Below are 18552 nucleotides of genomic sequence, written 5' to 3' on the forward strand. Positions count from 1 at the left end.
GGTTCGGGTCTCTCAAAATGCGATGGCATCTTGGGAGACCCTGTGAAAGTGTGCCTAGTCTGTGCAATGCTGTACCCTACGCTAATACTCAACTAGTGTATGGTAGCGTTCAAAACATTCACCAATGCAAAGACCAGGATTGTCAGGACAGGAGGGACAATAATAGCGGGTGTCACGCCTATATCCGCGTTTGCTGCAGACACAACATCTTTTTGGGGGGGGTTCGTTGGGTAGGGGTACTCGGGAGCACATAAAAATGCCTCTCATGCAGCCGACTGCATTTCGTTGGGGGATGTGAATGGGGGAAGTACGGGCGCTGCAGAAGTGGTGGGTTCCCAATTAGGATTGGCGAATGCAGCAGGAAGGGCACTATGGGCACGACGGGCCTGTGTTTGTCTTTTTGGTGGCAGCGGGACACTACTTGTGCTTGTCACCTCACCAGCTTGAACTGCACTTATGGGACTCGCCACGTCACCAAGTGTTACTGCAGTGCTGGTTTGACTACGACCGGGGTGTACTAGGCCGCTGGTGCTTGCCAGTTCAATAAAAAGCTTCCAAAAAAACTGTTAGCGATCGCAGGGATCAGGCCTGACTCTGCGAACGCTGCAGTTATGCGTTTAGTGTTTTGTAAGTGACAGTGATCGATCGATACTGCACTTGGGTGGGCTGGACTGGGCCGGGCGGAGGGGCAAAACGCAGGTGCTAGCAGGTATCTGGGTTGATCCCGCTAACACTGCGTTTTTGGGAACCCTAAACTGCTGGGGACGCTAGTATAGATCTGATCTGATCGGATCAGATATTGATCCGTTCAGATACTATACCACTAAAGGAGGCGTATGCTGCGTGCGTGGGTGTTAGTGGTACTGGCGCTAACCTGACGCTGCCTGGGGCCGGTGCTTGCTAGTTCACCAAAATGCTACCAAAAAAACTGTTAGCGATCGCAGGGATCAGGCCTGACTCTGCGAACGCTGCAGTTATGCGTTTAGTGCCTTGTAAGTGTCAGTGATCGATCGATACTGCACTTGGGTGGGCTGGGCTGGGCCGGGCGGAGGGGCACAACGCAGGTGCTAGCAGGTATCTGGGCTGATCCCGCTAACACTGCGTTTTTGGGAACCCTAAACTGCTGGGGACGCTAGTATAGATCTGATCGGATCAGATATTGATCCGTACAGATACTATACCACTAAGGGAGGTGTACGGTGCGTGCGTGGGTGTTAGCGGTACTGGCGCTAACCTGACGCTGCCTGGTGCTTGCTTGCCAGTTCACCAAAATGCTACCAAAAAAACTGTTAGCGATCGCAGGGATCAGGCCTGACTCTGCGAACGCTGCAGTTATGCGTTTAGTGTTTTGTAAGTGACAGTGATCGATCGATACTGCACTTGGGTGGGCTGGGCGGAGGGGCAAAACGCAGGTGCTAGCGGGTATCTGGGCTGATCCCGCTAACACTGTGTTTTTGGGAACCCTAAACTGCTGGGGACGCTAGTATAGATCTGATCAGATCAGATATTGATCCGATCAGATACTATACCACTAAGGGAGGCGCATGCTGCGTGCGTGGGTGTTAGCGGTACTGGCGCTAATCTGACGCTGCCTGGGGCGACGCATATCACCGCCGGGCGATCAGGGGGCTAAACCTTTATTAGGTAATAAACGGCGGGTGCCCTGACACTATAAAAAATAAACGAACTAACCTGCGTCACCCGTAACGGTTATACGGTGATCAGTGGTGAAAGGGTTAACTAGGGGGCAATCAAGGGGTTAAAACATTTATTAGGTAGTATATGGGGGTCCCTGTCACTATAAAACGCTGACGGCGAACCTAAATATTTACCTCACTAACTAGCGTCACCAGCGACACTAATACAGCGATCAGAAAAATGATCGCTTAGCGACACTGGTGACAGGGGGTGATCAAGGGGTTAAAACTTTATTAGGGGGGGTTAGGGGGGTACCCTAGACCTAAAGGGGGCTAATACTAACTGTCCCAACACTGTAACTGTCACAAACTGACACTATGCAGTAATCAGAAAAAAAAAAAAAAAAAAAAACCTGCTGGTGTCAGTTTGTGACAGGGGGGGGGGTGATTGGGGGGGGATCGGGGGGCGATCGGGGGGGGGATCGGGGTGTTTTGTATGCCTGGCATGTTCTACTGTGTGTGTGTGTGTTGTGCACTCACATTGATGTCTTCTCCCCTCGGCGCTGGAACGGAAACTACCGAGCCGAGGGGAGATGACATAATTTCCTTTGCTGCTGTTTAGCATACAGCAGCAAAGGAGTGTTCCCATTGGCCGGCGGCGATCGCGAGGGGGGGGCCACGAACGGATGGCCTCCCCCTCATCTCGGATCGCCGGGGAACAGAACGGGACCGCTTCGGGCACCGGGGGGGGGTCCGATCGGACCCCCCACCTGCGAGAGGCAAATCACGTACATGTACGTGATTTTGCCTGCCCGTGCCGCCTTGCCGACGTAAATCGGCGTTAGGCGGTCCTTAAGTGGTTAAAAATGTATTAAAAATAAAACAAAATTATTCACAGCCTTTGCAATGGCACTCAAAATTGAGCTCGGGTGCATCCGGTTTCCACTGATCATCCTTGAGATGTTTCTTTAACTTGATTGGAGTTCATCTGTGGTAACTTAAGTTGATTGGACATGATTTGGAAAGGCAAATGCCTGTCTATATAGGGTCCCATACTTAACAATGGTATGTGTGTGATGGAAAAATCTGGACAGCCGCACTCCGGATTGGAAAAGTGAAAAATAAAATCCTCTTTATTGAAAAAGTAATAACATGATTAAAATCCGTACATGGCTTTGTTGGGATAATGCAGCATAACCGCTAACGCGTTTCACGCTCCCGTAGAGCGCTTACTCATAGCTGGTTTGTACAAAAGTGATCACAACTTATATACACATAATTTGTCTACCACATGACTACATATTGATTATCTGATTCTAAACAGCTGGTCGTTAGTCTGTGTGGGATTTTTTTGGCATAGATGTGATTGGATGTGCATCCTATAGTGAAATCACTAATGAAGACATGGATATATAAATGAAATGTGTTCATGTTGACAAATGTCAACATATATGAATGATAAAAAATTCTTTTCAAGGTTTTCGAAAAAACATATTTGTTATTTTCCAAAATCACAAGAATGAGATGAGTGCTGGAATTTGACGTTCAAACGTATAAATTATCATATGGATAGGCGCAAGTATGGGCAAACTATGTGAACTGGTGGCTGCAGTATAATGTAAATGGTGTATAGAGTGAAAATTGGGTCTATATGCATGTGGTAAAAATATGTGCATCCAACACCACTAGCGGTGTCAAAAAAAAAAACTGAATATGTGTGTATGGTGCATAAATATATGTAAAAAATATATATAAAAGATTAAACCACATAAAGGTAAAAAAAAAAAAACTGAATATGTGTGTATGGTGCATAAATATATATAAAAAATATATATAAAAGATTAAACCACATAAAGGTAAAAAAAAAAAAAACTGAATATGTGTGTATGGTGCATAAATATATATAAAAAAATATATATAAAAGATTAAACCACATAAAGGTAAAAAAAAAAAAAATAATAATAATAAAAAATAATAAAAAAAGCAATTCTTTATATATGTGTATATGTACGATGATTTCAGCTTTCAAAAAACGTGATAACGTATGTGAATTGGAAGCTGGACAGAAAACTAGCGTCCTGTCACAATGATGCGTCCAATAATCTCCTGATTTGCAGGAGTCTATGTGTAAATAAGTAAAGGGATGGTGAACCCGCACAGTGGAAGTAAAAGCTTATTTGGTGAGGTTTGGAACTGCTGCCTCCCAACAAGCAGTCACCCTAAATGGGGACAGCTGAGATATATTAAGAATGGTAGAAGGGTTTGGCGCTGTTCCTTTTAGTTGGATAACTCCCTACCTTCATATAGGTTACTAAATGCAAATCAAAATTATAAATTCCTAGGTGCACTGTGCATGTGTTAAATAAATATTCTACTACAGTATTGTGCAATCATAGGTAATACATAGACATTGGATATATACCTTAAATATATGTGGTATTACTAGTAAAGAGGTAGGGGGGGGGGGGGAGAGAGAGAGGAGGGGGAGGGGGGGGGAGGGGAAGGGGGATGGAGAGTGAAAGTGGGGGGAGGGAAAGGGAGGGGGAGGTGTAGGAGATCTGCTCCTGAAGAAAAAATTGGCAAAATCAGGATAAAGTGCAAACGTGCTTGTGAAATTCAAAAAATTCAAAAAATTCCTTATATGTGATACACTTGTTGTCAAATTCTTTAGTATGTCTCTTATGCAATTTCTTGTGCTGTTGCGGTGATAATCCTTCACTTATAATATATCCTTGCTCTGAAAGTGCAGCCACTCACCAGATCACTTCACCCCTACGGGGGTAGTAGGCAGTTACAGTTTTTGCGCCACTGTACAGCGATCGCTGGCGGGCTCAGGATCGTGGTATATCATATGTAAAGAGAGAGGGAGTGCCCATAGCGTAAAATTGCTTTAAAAGGTTTTATTACACAAAATAGAAGGGTACTCACACTTTTACAATGAAAATCAAGCGAAATGGTAAAAAACGTCAAAAGCATCACAGATGTCCTTCAGCGCTGGTACAGGAGGTGATATTTGGGAAGCACAGATTAGGCCACGCCCTACGCGTTTCGTCGTTAGGACGTCTACGGGAGCGCTCCCGTAGACGTCCTGACAACGAAACGCGTAGGGCGTGGCCTAATCTGTGCTTCCCAAATATCACCTCCTGTACCAGCGCTGAAGGACATCTGTGATGCTTTTGACGTTTTTTACCATTTCGCTTGATTTTCATTGTAAAAGTGTGAGTACCCTTCTATTTTGTGTAATAAAACCTTTTAAAGCAATTTTACGCTATGGGCACTCCCTCTCTCTTTACATATGATATACCACGATCCTGAGCCCGCCAGCGATCGCTGTACAGTGGCGCAAAAACCGTAACTGCCTACTACCCCCGTAGGGGTGAAGTGATCTGGTGAGTGGCTGCACTTTCAGAGCAAGGATATATTATAAGTGAAGGATTATCACCGCAACAGCACAAGAAATTGCATAAGAGACATACTAAAGAATTTGACAACAAGTGTATCACATATAAGGAATTTTTTGAATCTTTTGAATTTCACAAGCACGTTTGCACTTTATCCTGATTTTGCCAATTTTTTCTTCAGGAGCAGATCTCCTACACCTCCCCCTCCCTTTCCCTCCCCCCACTTTCACTCTCCATCCCCCTTCTCCCCCCCCCCCCCTCCTCTCTCTCTCTCTCCCCCCCCCCCCCCCACCTCTTTACTAGTAATACCACATATATTTAAGGTATATATCCAATGTCTATGTATTACCTATGATTGCACAATACTGTAGTAGAATATTTATTTGACACATGCACAGTGCACCTAGGAATTTATCATTTTGATTTGCATTTAGTAACCTATATGAAGGTAGGGAATTATCCAACTAAAAGGAACAGCGCCAAACCCTTCTACCATTCTTAATATATGTGTAAATAAGTGCTTTTGCTTCAATTCCTACATGTGTGAATTTTAATCTTTGCAGCATATGAAAGATTATGAAACTTATCACTCACTGATAACCCCGCCACTCCAGTTTCACAAAAGTGCTCATTTAAAACCTTGCATCATTCCGTATGGGATGCATTCATCCCAATCAAGCAACAACATTAACGTTGCTGAACGTCTTTCTTTGAAGCAATCACATCTCTCGATGAATTGTCTTCAAGTGTATGGGCAGAACTATATGAGGTAGATAAAAATGGAACAAAATACAGTGTTTGCGCACCTGTCACTATTCTTTTATGCATAGTATAGTATTGGCAGTGACCATATGACAGGTTCATCCAATATATGTGTTTATATCAATGGATAAGTTACAATCTCACTCAACCAATTATTATGTGAAATAAACAACTGATCTACCCCTTTGAAGACCACAGCTCTTAAATCAACTCAAAACACATGAGAACTTTGCAGAGAAAGTAATAAACCATGTACACATGTGGTGAAAAACATTTGTACAAACATTTGTGCAAAGTTAGTGTTATGGTCTACCTACAGCTACCATCAAACAATAATGTCTAATTAGAGACGAGATTCAAGTGACAGTGAATGCGAAAGATATAGTAAATTGTTTCTTTTTTAATGAAAGCATATATGCATATCACTAGTCATTTGCTCGTATGAGTGGGGGGATGTGTGGCCCAATAAAATGGATCGATTACTGGGGATATGTGTAAACTCAAAACACATGAGAATTCAATCAAGCAACAACATTAACGTTGCTGAACGTCTTTCTTTGAAGCAATCACATCTCTCGATGAATTGTCTTCAAGTGTATGGGCAAAACTATATGAGGTGGATAAAAATGGGACAAAATACAATGTTTGCGCACCTGTCACTATTCATTTATGCATAGTATAGTATTGGCAGTGATCATATGACAGGTTCATCCAATATATGTGTTTATATCAATGGATAAGTTACAATCTCACTCAACCAATTGTTATGTAAAAATAAACAACTGATCTACCCCTTTAAAGACCACAGCTCTTAAATCAACTCAAAACACATGAGAACTTTGCAAAGAAAGTAATGAACCATGTATACATGTGGTGAAAAAAATTTTTTTGCAAAGTTAGTGTTATGGTCTACCTACAGCTACCATCAAACAATAATGTCTAATTAGAAACGAGATTCAAGTGACAGTGAATGCGAAAGATATAGTAAATTGTTTCTTTTTTGCTGAAAGCATATATGCATATCACTAGTCATTTGCTCGTATGAGTGGGAGGATGTGTGGCCCAATAAAATGGATCGATTACTGGGGATATGTGTAAAAGAGGAACTCATATATTGATATGTGTCCCTATATGTTTTTTTGCTCCATCATCCACCAAAAGGAATGTGGATGTGTGATCAAGGAAAGAGTTGGGAGGAAGGGTTACAGATGTATTACTCGGGGATATAGCTTCAATGTTGTTTTATTCATAGAAATGTGAAACGTCCCACTCAAAGTTTAACCCCCGTGGGATCCTGGTGTCCAACGAGAATATCCAAAGGACTTCTCGTTTGCACAGTAACTGGAATCTGTCACCTCCTCTCACTGGTGTGATGATTTTCTCAATGCCCTGAATAGTTAAACTGGAAGTGTCTTTGTGGTGTGTGTAAACCCAGTGCTTTGATACATTGGTTAAGATCTCCTTCTCAATATTGTACAGGTGATCATGTAACCTGTCTCTGAGACGCCGTGTTGTGCGTCCAACATATTGTACCTGGCAACTGGTGCATGTAATAACATATACCACAAATTTGGTGTTACAATTAATAAACACGGGGATCGAGAATTCTTTCTGATTGCTGCATGATTTTATGAGTTGACCCGTTTTAATGTACCTGCAGTAATTACAAGTTTTTATTCCACACTTGAAATTGCCTGTGAAGTTGAGCCAATTGGATTTTATTCGGTTGGTTGAGAACAAACTGGGAGACAATGAGCGTCCCAATGTGGGTGCTCTGCGGGATACAACCTTGATCCCTTTAGAAAGGATGTTGTTATATATAGGGTCATTATACAAAACAGGAAGGTGTTTCATGATAATTTTCTTGATTGTATTAAATTCAGAGCTGTATGGAGTAGAAAATACCGGGATTCTAGGGGACATGTCCCTTCTCTGTTGAATGTTTTTAGCTGGTTTTTTCTTTACAAGTGAAGGTCTTGGGATAGATCTTACTGTGTTGAGTGCTTTTTGTACTGATGTTTCTTTATAGCCTCGAGCTTTAAACCTGTTTGCCATGCTTTTGGCTTCAGCCTCAAAAGTATCAGGAGAGCTACATATGCGCTTTAACCTTAAAAACTGGCTATATGGAATGCCTCTGATGGTGTGTTTAGGGTGTGCAGAGTCAGCTCTAAGTAGAGTGTTGCCACTGAGAGGTTTTCTGTACAGACTGGATTGAATCGCATTACCGGACCCCGCCAGTTGCACATCAAGGAATTCTATGGATCTGGATTGCAGATTTCCCGTAAATTTTAAATTTAATGGATTGTCATTGAAATATGCCAGCCAGATATCCAAATTAGCTTCTCTATCTGATGTAATAAATAACAGGTCATCTATAAAGCGACAGAAAAAGACCGTATCTTTACGGCGGGGACTATTTGGTCCAAAGATGCGGGACCTCTCCCACCAGCCCATATAAATATTGGCCAGTGAGGGGGAAAATTTGGCTCCCATAGAGGCCCCGCATTTCTGGAGAAAATAGTCCCCGTCAAACATAAAAAAATTGTGTGTTAAAAGATACTCCAGGGCTTGTACAATGAACTCTTGTAAAATCAAAGAGAGTTTGCCTGTTTTTCTAAGAAAATAAGTGACTGCCTGGATCCCCAGATGATGTGGGATACTAGAGTATAAACTAGATACATCACAGCTGATCCATCTGTAATTATCTTCCCATTTAATGTCTTGTAGTTTGTTCAATAAATCGTTTGTATCTTTTATGTAACCAGGGAGACTAGTGGCTATTGGCTGTAAATGAGAGTCTACCCACTCTCCTAAGCGTTCATTCAAAGAGCCTATCCCCGCCACTATAGGTCGACCTGTGAGGGGATTTAACCCCTTATGTATCTTTGGTAAGTGATGGAATATTGGTGTTATAGGGCATTCTGGAATAAGAAATTCTTTCTCCCTAGGAGTGAATATACCCATATGTATGGCCCTATTTATGAGTGTGGAGAGCGTGTTTTTGAAAGCAATAGTAGGGTTGGAGGATAATTTCTGGTATGTGTGTATGTCAGATAGTTGACGCAGAGCTTCTTTTTTGTAGACTTCTACATCTAAAACCGCCACCATACCCCCCTTATCTGCGTTTCTGATGACAATCTGATCGTCCGCGGAGAGCCTCTTAAAGGCTTGTCTCTCCTTGATGGACAGATTGTCCTGTGTAAATTTCTTTCTGCTGCAGCTGTGAGCCAGGTGTACCAAGTCCCCCTCTACTAGTTTTTGGAATGCGTCAAGATTCTTACCTCTGGCTGCCACTGGATAAAAATCTGATCTACCCCTGGAGATTTCAATGTGAACATCCATGGGATTTAGAGGACAAGGATCTGACTCATGTGCCAAATCAGTTAGATCCTGTAGAGCACAGTTATCAACAAATAGTATGGGTGAAGAAGGGGACTCACCTGTGTCACAGCTGTCTACAGACTCATTGGGCTCTTCCACTGCACAAAAAATGCCAAAAAAATCCCACACAGACTAACGACCAGCTGTTTAGAATCAGATAATCAATATGTAGTCATGTGGTAGACAAATTATGTGTATATAAGTTGTGATCACTTTTGTACAAACCAGCTATGAGTAAGCGCTCTATGGGAGCGTGAAACGCGTTAGCGGTTATGCTGCATTATCCCAACAAAGCCATGTACGGATTTTAATCATGTTATTACTTTTTCAATAAAGAGGATTTTATTTTTCACTTTTCCAATCCGGAGTGCGGCTGTCCAGATTTTTCCATCACACACACCATTGGAATAGCAATTGCCGGCACCTGGGGCTCTCACAATTATCCACACAGCGGAGGACGGGAAGCTTGAACCCGGTCACCTGGAGCGGTGGTAACTATCTTGTTCATCCCATACTTAACAGTGCATGTCAGAGCACAAACCAAGCCATGAAATCCAAGGAATTGTCTGTAAACCTCAGAAACAGGATTGTATCAAAGCACAGATCTAGGGAAGAGTACAGAGAAATTTCTGCTGCATTGAAGGTCCCAGTGAGCACAGTGGCCTCCATCAGCCATAAATGGAAGAAGTTTGGAACCACCAGGACTCTTCCTAGAGAAAATGAAACGATAAAGTGTGATGCTAGGTGTTGTCTGTTATTGCACAAAAACCTAACCAGAATAGAAATCTGGGCGTAAGCTATGCAATAAGTTTTAATCAAACACTCAGACTAAAGAGTGTAAAGTAGCTGTGAGGGACAGAAACTACGGGATATATAAATAAGTGTGTACACTTATATGGCATAAACCATCAAATGTGTTCTGAACCCACGTGTGTAGATATGAATAAGTGTGTTCAACACATATCTAGTAGAGTGTGTCACTGGATACAAAAATAAATAGATTACTGATACCCAATAAACCAAAATGTAAGTAGGATATGAGTACAGTAATGTACGTAAATAAAAGTGTGTACAAAAAAGTTTGGCTATCGTATATAAAAGTCACAGGTATGAGAATGACTATAACCAAACTATAGATACAATACTGTGCATAAGCTGGAATACATATTAGATATTGGGATATCGTATATGAAAAAGGTTGCAGGCGTGACTACAACTGCAAGACATACAGATCAAGTCAGAAAAATAAAAAACAAATAAGTGAGACTTTAAGGTCTAGTATCACAAGTTAAGTCGTAAGTATCTCCTATGAAGGTATACAGACTGGGTATGGTAGCTAGTATAAAATGAATTAAATACTATATTAAAAAAATGTGAAATATATACATGGATATATGAGTTAATGGTGATAATATACACATGTGAATAAGTGTTAACAAAAATCCAGCATGATCTATACACAGTATCAATATAAGAGCTGATGTAGCTGTAAAGGATCAGTAAATACTACCCCTAGAAGGGGAAAGGATTGAGTCGGCATGAACTTGTGTCAAACGCCCATATGAATGGCTTCAATGCCTACTACATAAAGTTTATTTGATCAGTGTATTCAGTGTTGGAAGTAGGCACTCAAACAATACTGCTCAAAACTTCAAAGTAGTGGAAGAGAAGATGGGGTACCCTTACCGGAACAGGTGGACTCACAAGCCAAGGGTGGTGAGTCAAACGAGCTTGTACCAGAATTCGGTAGGTGTAGAGGTTAGCCCAAAAAATGTAGATATGGAGCTGTATTCAAGGAGAGATCCGTGGAAGACCTTGGCTATTACTCACCAACCATCAGGTATAGATGTTACTGGCTTGAAACCTCCATAGTTGTAAAGCTGTAACGGGATTGCCAGCCCTGATCTCCAATCCTCTTATAGATGGTGGAAATTCCCAAAAGAAAAACAGAAAAAAGTGCCTCCACATAGTATAAACCCGCAAAGGGAAATTTATTTTAAAAATTATTTTTGACTCCCAAACAAACTGGGGCAGAGTATGGATCAGACAGAATAAAAAGCGCTATATAAATTTGTGGCTCAGCAAACATATCAAAACCGACGCGTTTCGTCTGCAAAGACTTCAACTGGGGTATATGCCTGCTTGCCACTGATATGCCTATTTATATAAAAAATATAATACAAACATTAAACACCTGCTATCGCCATATGAAATCTGACTCCAGGGTTTACAGGAACAGCGTCGGTGTCATCATCATTGTGGTTTGAATAGACCAATGAGGAATGGTTAGTTAACCAACAAAACCAGAGCTCAGTATCATTATCCAATGGGATTGGTTATTATCCGTTCAACAAACGTGGGCGGTCACCTGCAATCAACGCAGACAACCATTGGTTATCAAGTGGGCCTATCTAGTGGGTCCAGAAACAGATCATGTGACAATCTCGTAATGATAGGAACAAGGACCAATCACAACGACGCGCAGCCAGCCGTAAGAAAACCGGAAGTAGCTAAGTAATGAACCTTGGAGCGCAGTTGCGGTGCAAGCCTCAAACCAATGCCAAAACAACGGAAATGAACGGCACTCACGCCGGAGACGCAAAAGGCTACCAAGCTACAAAAACGCCACACATTGTAGATCTCAGGGATGCGTCAACATTCCAAGACCGAAAGCAAATTGATGGAAAAAATTAAAAAAATGAAATATAATGAATAAATGTTGACCATAGCATAAGGAGTTGAAATTCCACAAAGTGATAGATTCAAAAATATACAACATAAACGGATATATTACCACACTAATACAAAATGGAGTGTGTGTACATAGTGTGGGAATAAAGGCTAGACTGTCAATGTGAGTATGGGACCCGCCATATATATCAAACTAGCCGCTCAACAAGGAGCGGTAGAAGTGGATAAAGTTGGGGTCAAGTCAGCCTAAAAAATGTATTAGATGGACAAAAATACTAATAGTAAGTACTAAAATGTTCAATGAGTTAAAAAGGGTAAGTGAACAACTAATTGAACATTTTCAATGAGTACACTGAATACACTGATCAAATAAACTTTATGTAGTAGGCATTGAAGCCATTCATATGAGCGTTTGACACACGTTCATGCGGACTCAATCCTTTCCCCTTCTAGGGGTAGTATTTACTGATCCTTTACAGCTACATCAGCTCTTATATTGATACTGTGTATAGATCATGCTGGATTTTTGTTAACACTTATTCACATGTGTATATTATCACCATCAACTCATATATCCATGTATATATTTCACATTTTTTTATATAGTATTTAATTCATTTTATACTAGCTACCATACCCAGTTTGTATACCTTCATAGGAGATACTTACGACTTAACTTGTGATACTAGACCTTAAAGTCTCACTTATTTTTTGTTTTTTATTTTTCTGACTTCATCTGTTTGTCTTGCAGTTGTAGTCATGCCTGCAACCTTTTTCATATGATATCCCAATATCTCATATGTATTCCAGCTTATGCACAGTATTGCATCTATAGTTTGGTTATACAGTCATTGTCATACCTGTGACTTTTATATACAATATCCAAAATTTTTTTGTACACACTTTTATTCACGTACATTGAGGGAGGGCTGGCAGCCTTAGGCCTGGGGGGGCAAGTCCAGTCAAGTGGCCCATTGAACCACCTAATCAGCTCACCATCCATCTGCACCACATTGCTCGCACAGAGAGAGGGAGGGAGACTGCTCCACATTGCCCGAGAGAGAGAGCGACCACTCCACATTGTCTGCACAGAGAGCCGCAGAGACCGGTTGGCATTGCCTGCACAGAGAGAGAGAGAGACCGCTTAACGCTTCCTGCACAGAAAGAGAGACCGCTTCACACTGCCTGCACAGAGAGAGACCTCTTAACACTGCCTGCACAGAAAGAGACCGCTTCACACTGCCTGCACAGAGAGAGAGAGAGAGAGAGACCGCCTGCACAGAGAGAGAGAGAGACTGCTTCACACTGCCTGCACAGATAGAGGCCGCTTCACACTGCCTGCACAGAGAGAGAGACCGCTTCACACTGCCTGCACAGAGAGATCGCTTCACACTGCCTGCACAGAGAGACTGCTTCACACTGCCTGCACAGAGAGAGAGAGCCTGCTTCACACTGCCTGCACAGAGAGAGAGAGACCGCTTCACACTGCCTGCACAGAGAGAGACCGCTTAACACTGCCTGCACAGAGAGAGAGATCGCTTCACACTGCACAGAGAGAGACCGCTTCACACTGCCTGCATAGAGAGAGAGAGAGACCGCTTCACACTGCCTGCACAGAGAGAGAGACCGCTTCACACTGCCTGCACAGAGAGAGACCGCTTAACACTGCCTGCACAGAGAGAGAGATCGCTTCACATTGCCTGCATAGAGAGAGAGAGAGACCGCTTCACACTGCCTGCACAGAAAGAGAGAGACCGCTTCACACTGCCTGCACAGAGAGAGAGACCGCTTCACACTGCCTTCACAGAGAGCGAGAGACCGCTTCACACTGCCTGCACAGAGAGAGAGAGACCGCTTCACACTGCCTGCACAGAGAGAGAGAGACCGCTTCACACTGCCTGCACAGAGAGAGAGAGAGACCGCTTCACACTACCTGCAGAGAGAGAGAGAGACCACTTCACACTGCCTGCAGAGAGAGAGAGAGACCGCTTCACACTGCCTGCACAGAGAGAGAGATACCGCTTCACACTGCCTACACAGAGAGAGAGAGACCGCTTCACACTGCCTGCACAGAGAGAGAGACCGCTTCACACTGCCTTCACAGAAAGCGAGAGACCGCTTCACACTGCCTGCACAGAGAGAGAGAGACCGCTTCACACTGCCTGCACAGAGAGAGAGAGACCGCTTCTGTTAGGTACCTGGTAGGAGAGCCTGACTGTAGGAGAAGACCTCTCATACAACGCTGGTTCAGGCGCCACTGGAGTGGGGACAGTGGTCTCCTGAGCGCAGTGGGGTAGGAGTGCCTGTTGGAGTATAGGCTCTTGATGAAGAGGCAGAGATCCCTCCTGGGATGGCAGGACTGCAGGTGAGTGGAGACTGGAACAGCAGCAGACTTGACACACTGGAGGTGAGGGATCACAGGAGCTGAAGCTGAAGGTGCAACAGCAAGTAGAGCGGCAGGCACAAGCAGAGTCAGACAGTCCGGGTCGGCAGGTAACTGGCACAGGTAATCACAGCAGGCAAAGGCAGAGTCGGTGAGTAGGCAGAGGTCGGCAACGGTAGCAGATACAGACAGCAGGATGGTCAGGCAAGCTGGGTCGGGATTGGAGCAGGTTGGATGGTCAAACAAGCCGGGTCAAATCAGGTAGCAGACAATCAGATGCAGGTTCAAGCAGAATCACAGAGCTGAGACGAAGCAGCGATGTTCCCATGGAACAGGAGAACTTTTATGTGCTAAATGGCGCCAAACCGGCGATAACGCGAACGCGTGCACGCACCCGCGCCACGCACCCGCGCGCGCCCGAGCGCCGCACTGATGCACAGCAACAGCAGCAGCTTGCTGCCGTGTCTGAACAGGGGCGCGCCGGCGCATAGGCGCATGCAAGCGCCCCGGTCTGGTGCTGGTAGATCCCTGACATTGCCCCCCCTCAAGGGGCAGCCTCCGGATGCCCAACAACCTCTTTTTCTCAGGGTGAGTGGAAAAATAGGTGCGTACTAAATGCCTAGCATGCACATTACTGTCCGGTTCCCACGAGTTACTTTCTGGGCCGTAGCCTTTCCACTTGATTAAGAATTGGTTTTGCCCTTGCCTTCTTCTACAATCAAGGATAGCCTCAACTTCAAATTCCTCGCTGCCATTAATTACAACAGGTTCAGGAGGTCTTGTCCCTCTAGCAGGAAAGGGATCAGGTACAACAGGTTTGAGCAGAGACACATGGAATACTGGATGAATTTTAAATGAATCAGGTAAAGTCAGTTCATAAGATACTTCATTGATTTTCCTTCTAACTGGAAAGGGTCCCATGAATCTAGGTGCCAACTTCTTAGAAGGACATGCTAATTTGATATTAACGGTAGAAAGCCATACCTGGTCTCCAATTTGTAAGTTCAGCTCCCCCCTTCTTTTCCGGTCGAAGATTCTCTTACCATCTGCCTGAGCCTTGGACACTGTTTCCTGCAACAACCTGCTGTTGTGACTGAGGAACTCCACTGTACTTTGTACTGCTGGAACCGAAGACTCTGAAAGGAAATCAGGTAGAAAGGTTAGGTGAAAGCCGTAATTGGCGAAAAAGGGAGATTGACCGGTAGCAGAATGTTTGGCATTATTGTACGCAAATTCTGCTAAGGGTAGTAGAGATACCCAATCATCTTGTGTGAAAGATGTGAAACATCTGATATATTGTTCCAGGGTCTGATTAGTCCTTTCTGTCTGACCATTCGTTTGAGGATGATAGGCCGAGGACAAGGCCAATTCAATCTTTAGGGTTTCACACAGGGATCTCCAGAAACGAGAGGTGAATTGAACCCCTCTATCAGAAATTATGTTTACAGGTACTCCATGAAGTCTGATGATCTCCTTGATAAATACGGGAGCTGTTTCGGTGGCAGACAGGGTTCCCCTTAACGGTAGAAAATGAGCCATTTTGGTTAGACGGTCCACTACTACAAAGATGGCTGAGCACCCTTCAGAACATGGAAGCTCCACAATAAAATCCATAGAAATCATTTTCCATGGTCTGTCGGGTATAGGTAACGGTTTCAATAGGCCCCAAGCTCGATTCCTGGATGACTTATTCTGAATGCAGATGGAACAGGAACTGACATACCTTTCACAAAAGTCTTTCAGATTGGGCCACCAGAATGTACGCTGTACTAGGTCCAGGGTCTTACGAACTCCAAAGTGGCCTGCCAATGGATGATCGTGGAGAAGTGTCAAAACCCTGACCCGAATATCTTCAGGAACGAAAATTTGGCTTCCTTTTCAGAACAGACCATCTCTTCTTACTAAAGAAATCCCAGTAGGCCTGGCTGACTCAGAGGATGCTTCCTTAATCAGGGAAAGTAAATCTGTTTGTAGCAGTAAAAAACTGTTTGCGGGTAAGATGGTGTCAGGAGTGGATAAGTCCTTAGGATTGTCATGCATACGTGATAATGCATCCGGTTTAATATTTTTTGATCCTGGGCGGTACGTGATATGGAAAGAGAAACGTGAGAAAAACAGAGCCCAGCGGGCTTGACGAGGCTTCAACCGCTTGGCAGATCGCAAGTATTCCAGGTTTTTATGGTCAGTATAAACTAGCACTGGATGCATAGCCCCCTCCAATAGGTACCTCCACTCTTCCAGTGCAGTCTTAATGGCGAGAAGCTCTCGGTCACCAACGTCATAATTCTTCTCTGCAGGGGAGAGTTTATGGGAGAAGAACCCTACAGGATGCATTATCTCTTTGCTACCTTTACGTTGTGAAAGAATCGCACCTACCGCAATCTCGGAGGCATCAACCTCTAAGATAAACGGTAGAGATGGTTCAGGGTGACTGAGGATAGGTGCTGAAGTAAATAATCTTTTGAGATTTTCGAAGGCGTCTTGGGCAGATTGGTTCCAAGAAAAACGGGTATTTTGTTTGGTTAACTGCGTGATGGGTGCAATTATGGCTGAGAACCCCCTGATGAACTTTCTGTAGAAGTTCGCAAACCCCACAAACCGCTGAATTCCCTTCTTGTCCAAGGGTACCGGCCAGTCCAGAACAGCGGAAACTTTTTGTGGGTCCATCTTGATGCCCGTTGCAGAGATAATTAACCCCAGAAATTGAATGCTCTGTTGTTCGAACTCACATTTCTCCGCTTTTGCGTACAGACTGTGTAAGCGGAGACGACCCAACACCCTGCGGACATGTTCTTGATGCAATTCACGGGATTCTGAAAAAATCAAAATATCGTCCAAGTATGCGATTACAAACACATCTAAGAAGTCCCTGAGGACATCGTTAATCAGGTGTTGAAAGGTTGCAGGGGCATTGCAGAGTCCAAAGGGCATGACCAGGTATTCATAATGCCCGAATCGGGTTCGGAATGCTGTCTTCCACTCATGCCCAGCCCAGATACGGATCAAATTATACGCCCCTCTCAGGTCAAGTTTAGTGAAAATGATGGCAGTCCTTAATTTTTGGAAGAGTTCAGGTATCAAGGGTAGAGGGTACCGATTTTTGACCGTGATTTTGTTTAGTTCACGATAGTCTATACACGGACGGAGAGACTTGTCCTTCTTGGTGACAAAAAATATTCCGGCACCAGCTGGAGAGGTAGAGTGGCGTATAAAACCCTTGGCCAGGTTCTCATCTATATATGTCTTTAGTACTTCCTGTTCTTTCTCTGACAATGGAAAAATGCATCCGAACGGTATTTCGGATCCTGGCAGCAATTCAATGGGGCAATCGTAGGGGTGATGCGGTGGAAGAGAGTCTGCCCCCTTCTTGCTGAAGACATCAAGGAATTCATGATACTGTTTAGGTATGACCTGACAAAGTTTCTGGTCGGTGTCCAAACAAAGTAGGGTGGATGAGGAATCCGAATCTTTCTTAAAACAGTGTTCATGACAGTAAGAAGATGAGAATTTCACTTCTCCAGATGTCCAATGAATGTATGGATTGTGGGCCTGCAGCCAAGGAATGCCCAGGATGATGGGAAACATAGGAGAGGAGATGGCATCAAGAACCAGCAGTTCCTTGTGTTGGGAGGGAGTAGAAGCAGGCAGAGGCAGGGTTTCCTGGGTTACTTGTCCTGATCTGATGCGGGATCCATCAGCTATAAATACAGCGAGTCCATGGGTCTTGGTTCGTAATGGGATGTTATGCTGGCTGGCAAAGTTTGAATCGATAAAGCAACTGCATGCTCCGGAATCAATGATGGCGTTGATCGTTATTGTCCCTTCTTGCAGCTGCAAAGACAGAGGAATGGCAATGTGGGTAGAATTCGCAGACAGAGCAGAGAGACTGGTATACACAGAAGACGGGCACTTACTTATTTTGACTGGACAGTTCAGGACATAGTGCCCAGTCCCACCGCAGTAGAGGCACAGATTGAGTTGCCGGCGTCGGGCCCGTTCTTCAGGGGACAAGGCAGGTCGCATCAGTCCTAATTGCATAGGTTCTGCAGAGTCAGGCGTGGCATTAGCTGGATTTGAACTGGATTGGGATACGTAGCGTGTTGCTGGAAGTGGTGCTCTGGCTGCCATCCAAATCGGGCGGGATTGTAAAGTAGATCGTTCAAATCGAAGTTCCCGGATACGTCGGTCGATTTGAAAAGTCAAGTTAATCAAAGCCTCAAGAGTATCTGGTACACCCACTCGGGCAAATTCGTCCTTTAATCCTTCAGATAGACCCAAGCAGAACTGGTGACGCAGG

General features: G+C 44.0%; 1 protein-coding gene across 4 annotated transcripts in view; it reads left to right on the forward strand.

The window, feature by feature from the left end:
* The window catches only part of LOC141103383 (coagulation factor XIII B chain-like), a 1101294-nt gene that overhangs the window by 414147 nt on the left and 668595 nt on the right, over positions 1-18552 (forward strand). The window lies entirely within an intron of this gene.

Source organism: Aquarana catesbeiana, linkage group LG07 (genome assembly GCF_042186555.1).
Source record: "Aquarana catesbeiana isolate 2022-GZ linkage group LG07, ASM4218655v1, whole genome shotgun sequence".
In the NCBI taxonomy this organism is placed as follows: domain Eukaryota; kingdom Metazoa; phylum Chordata; class Amphibia; order Anura; family Ranidae; genus Aquarana; species Aquarana catesbeiana.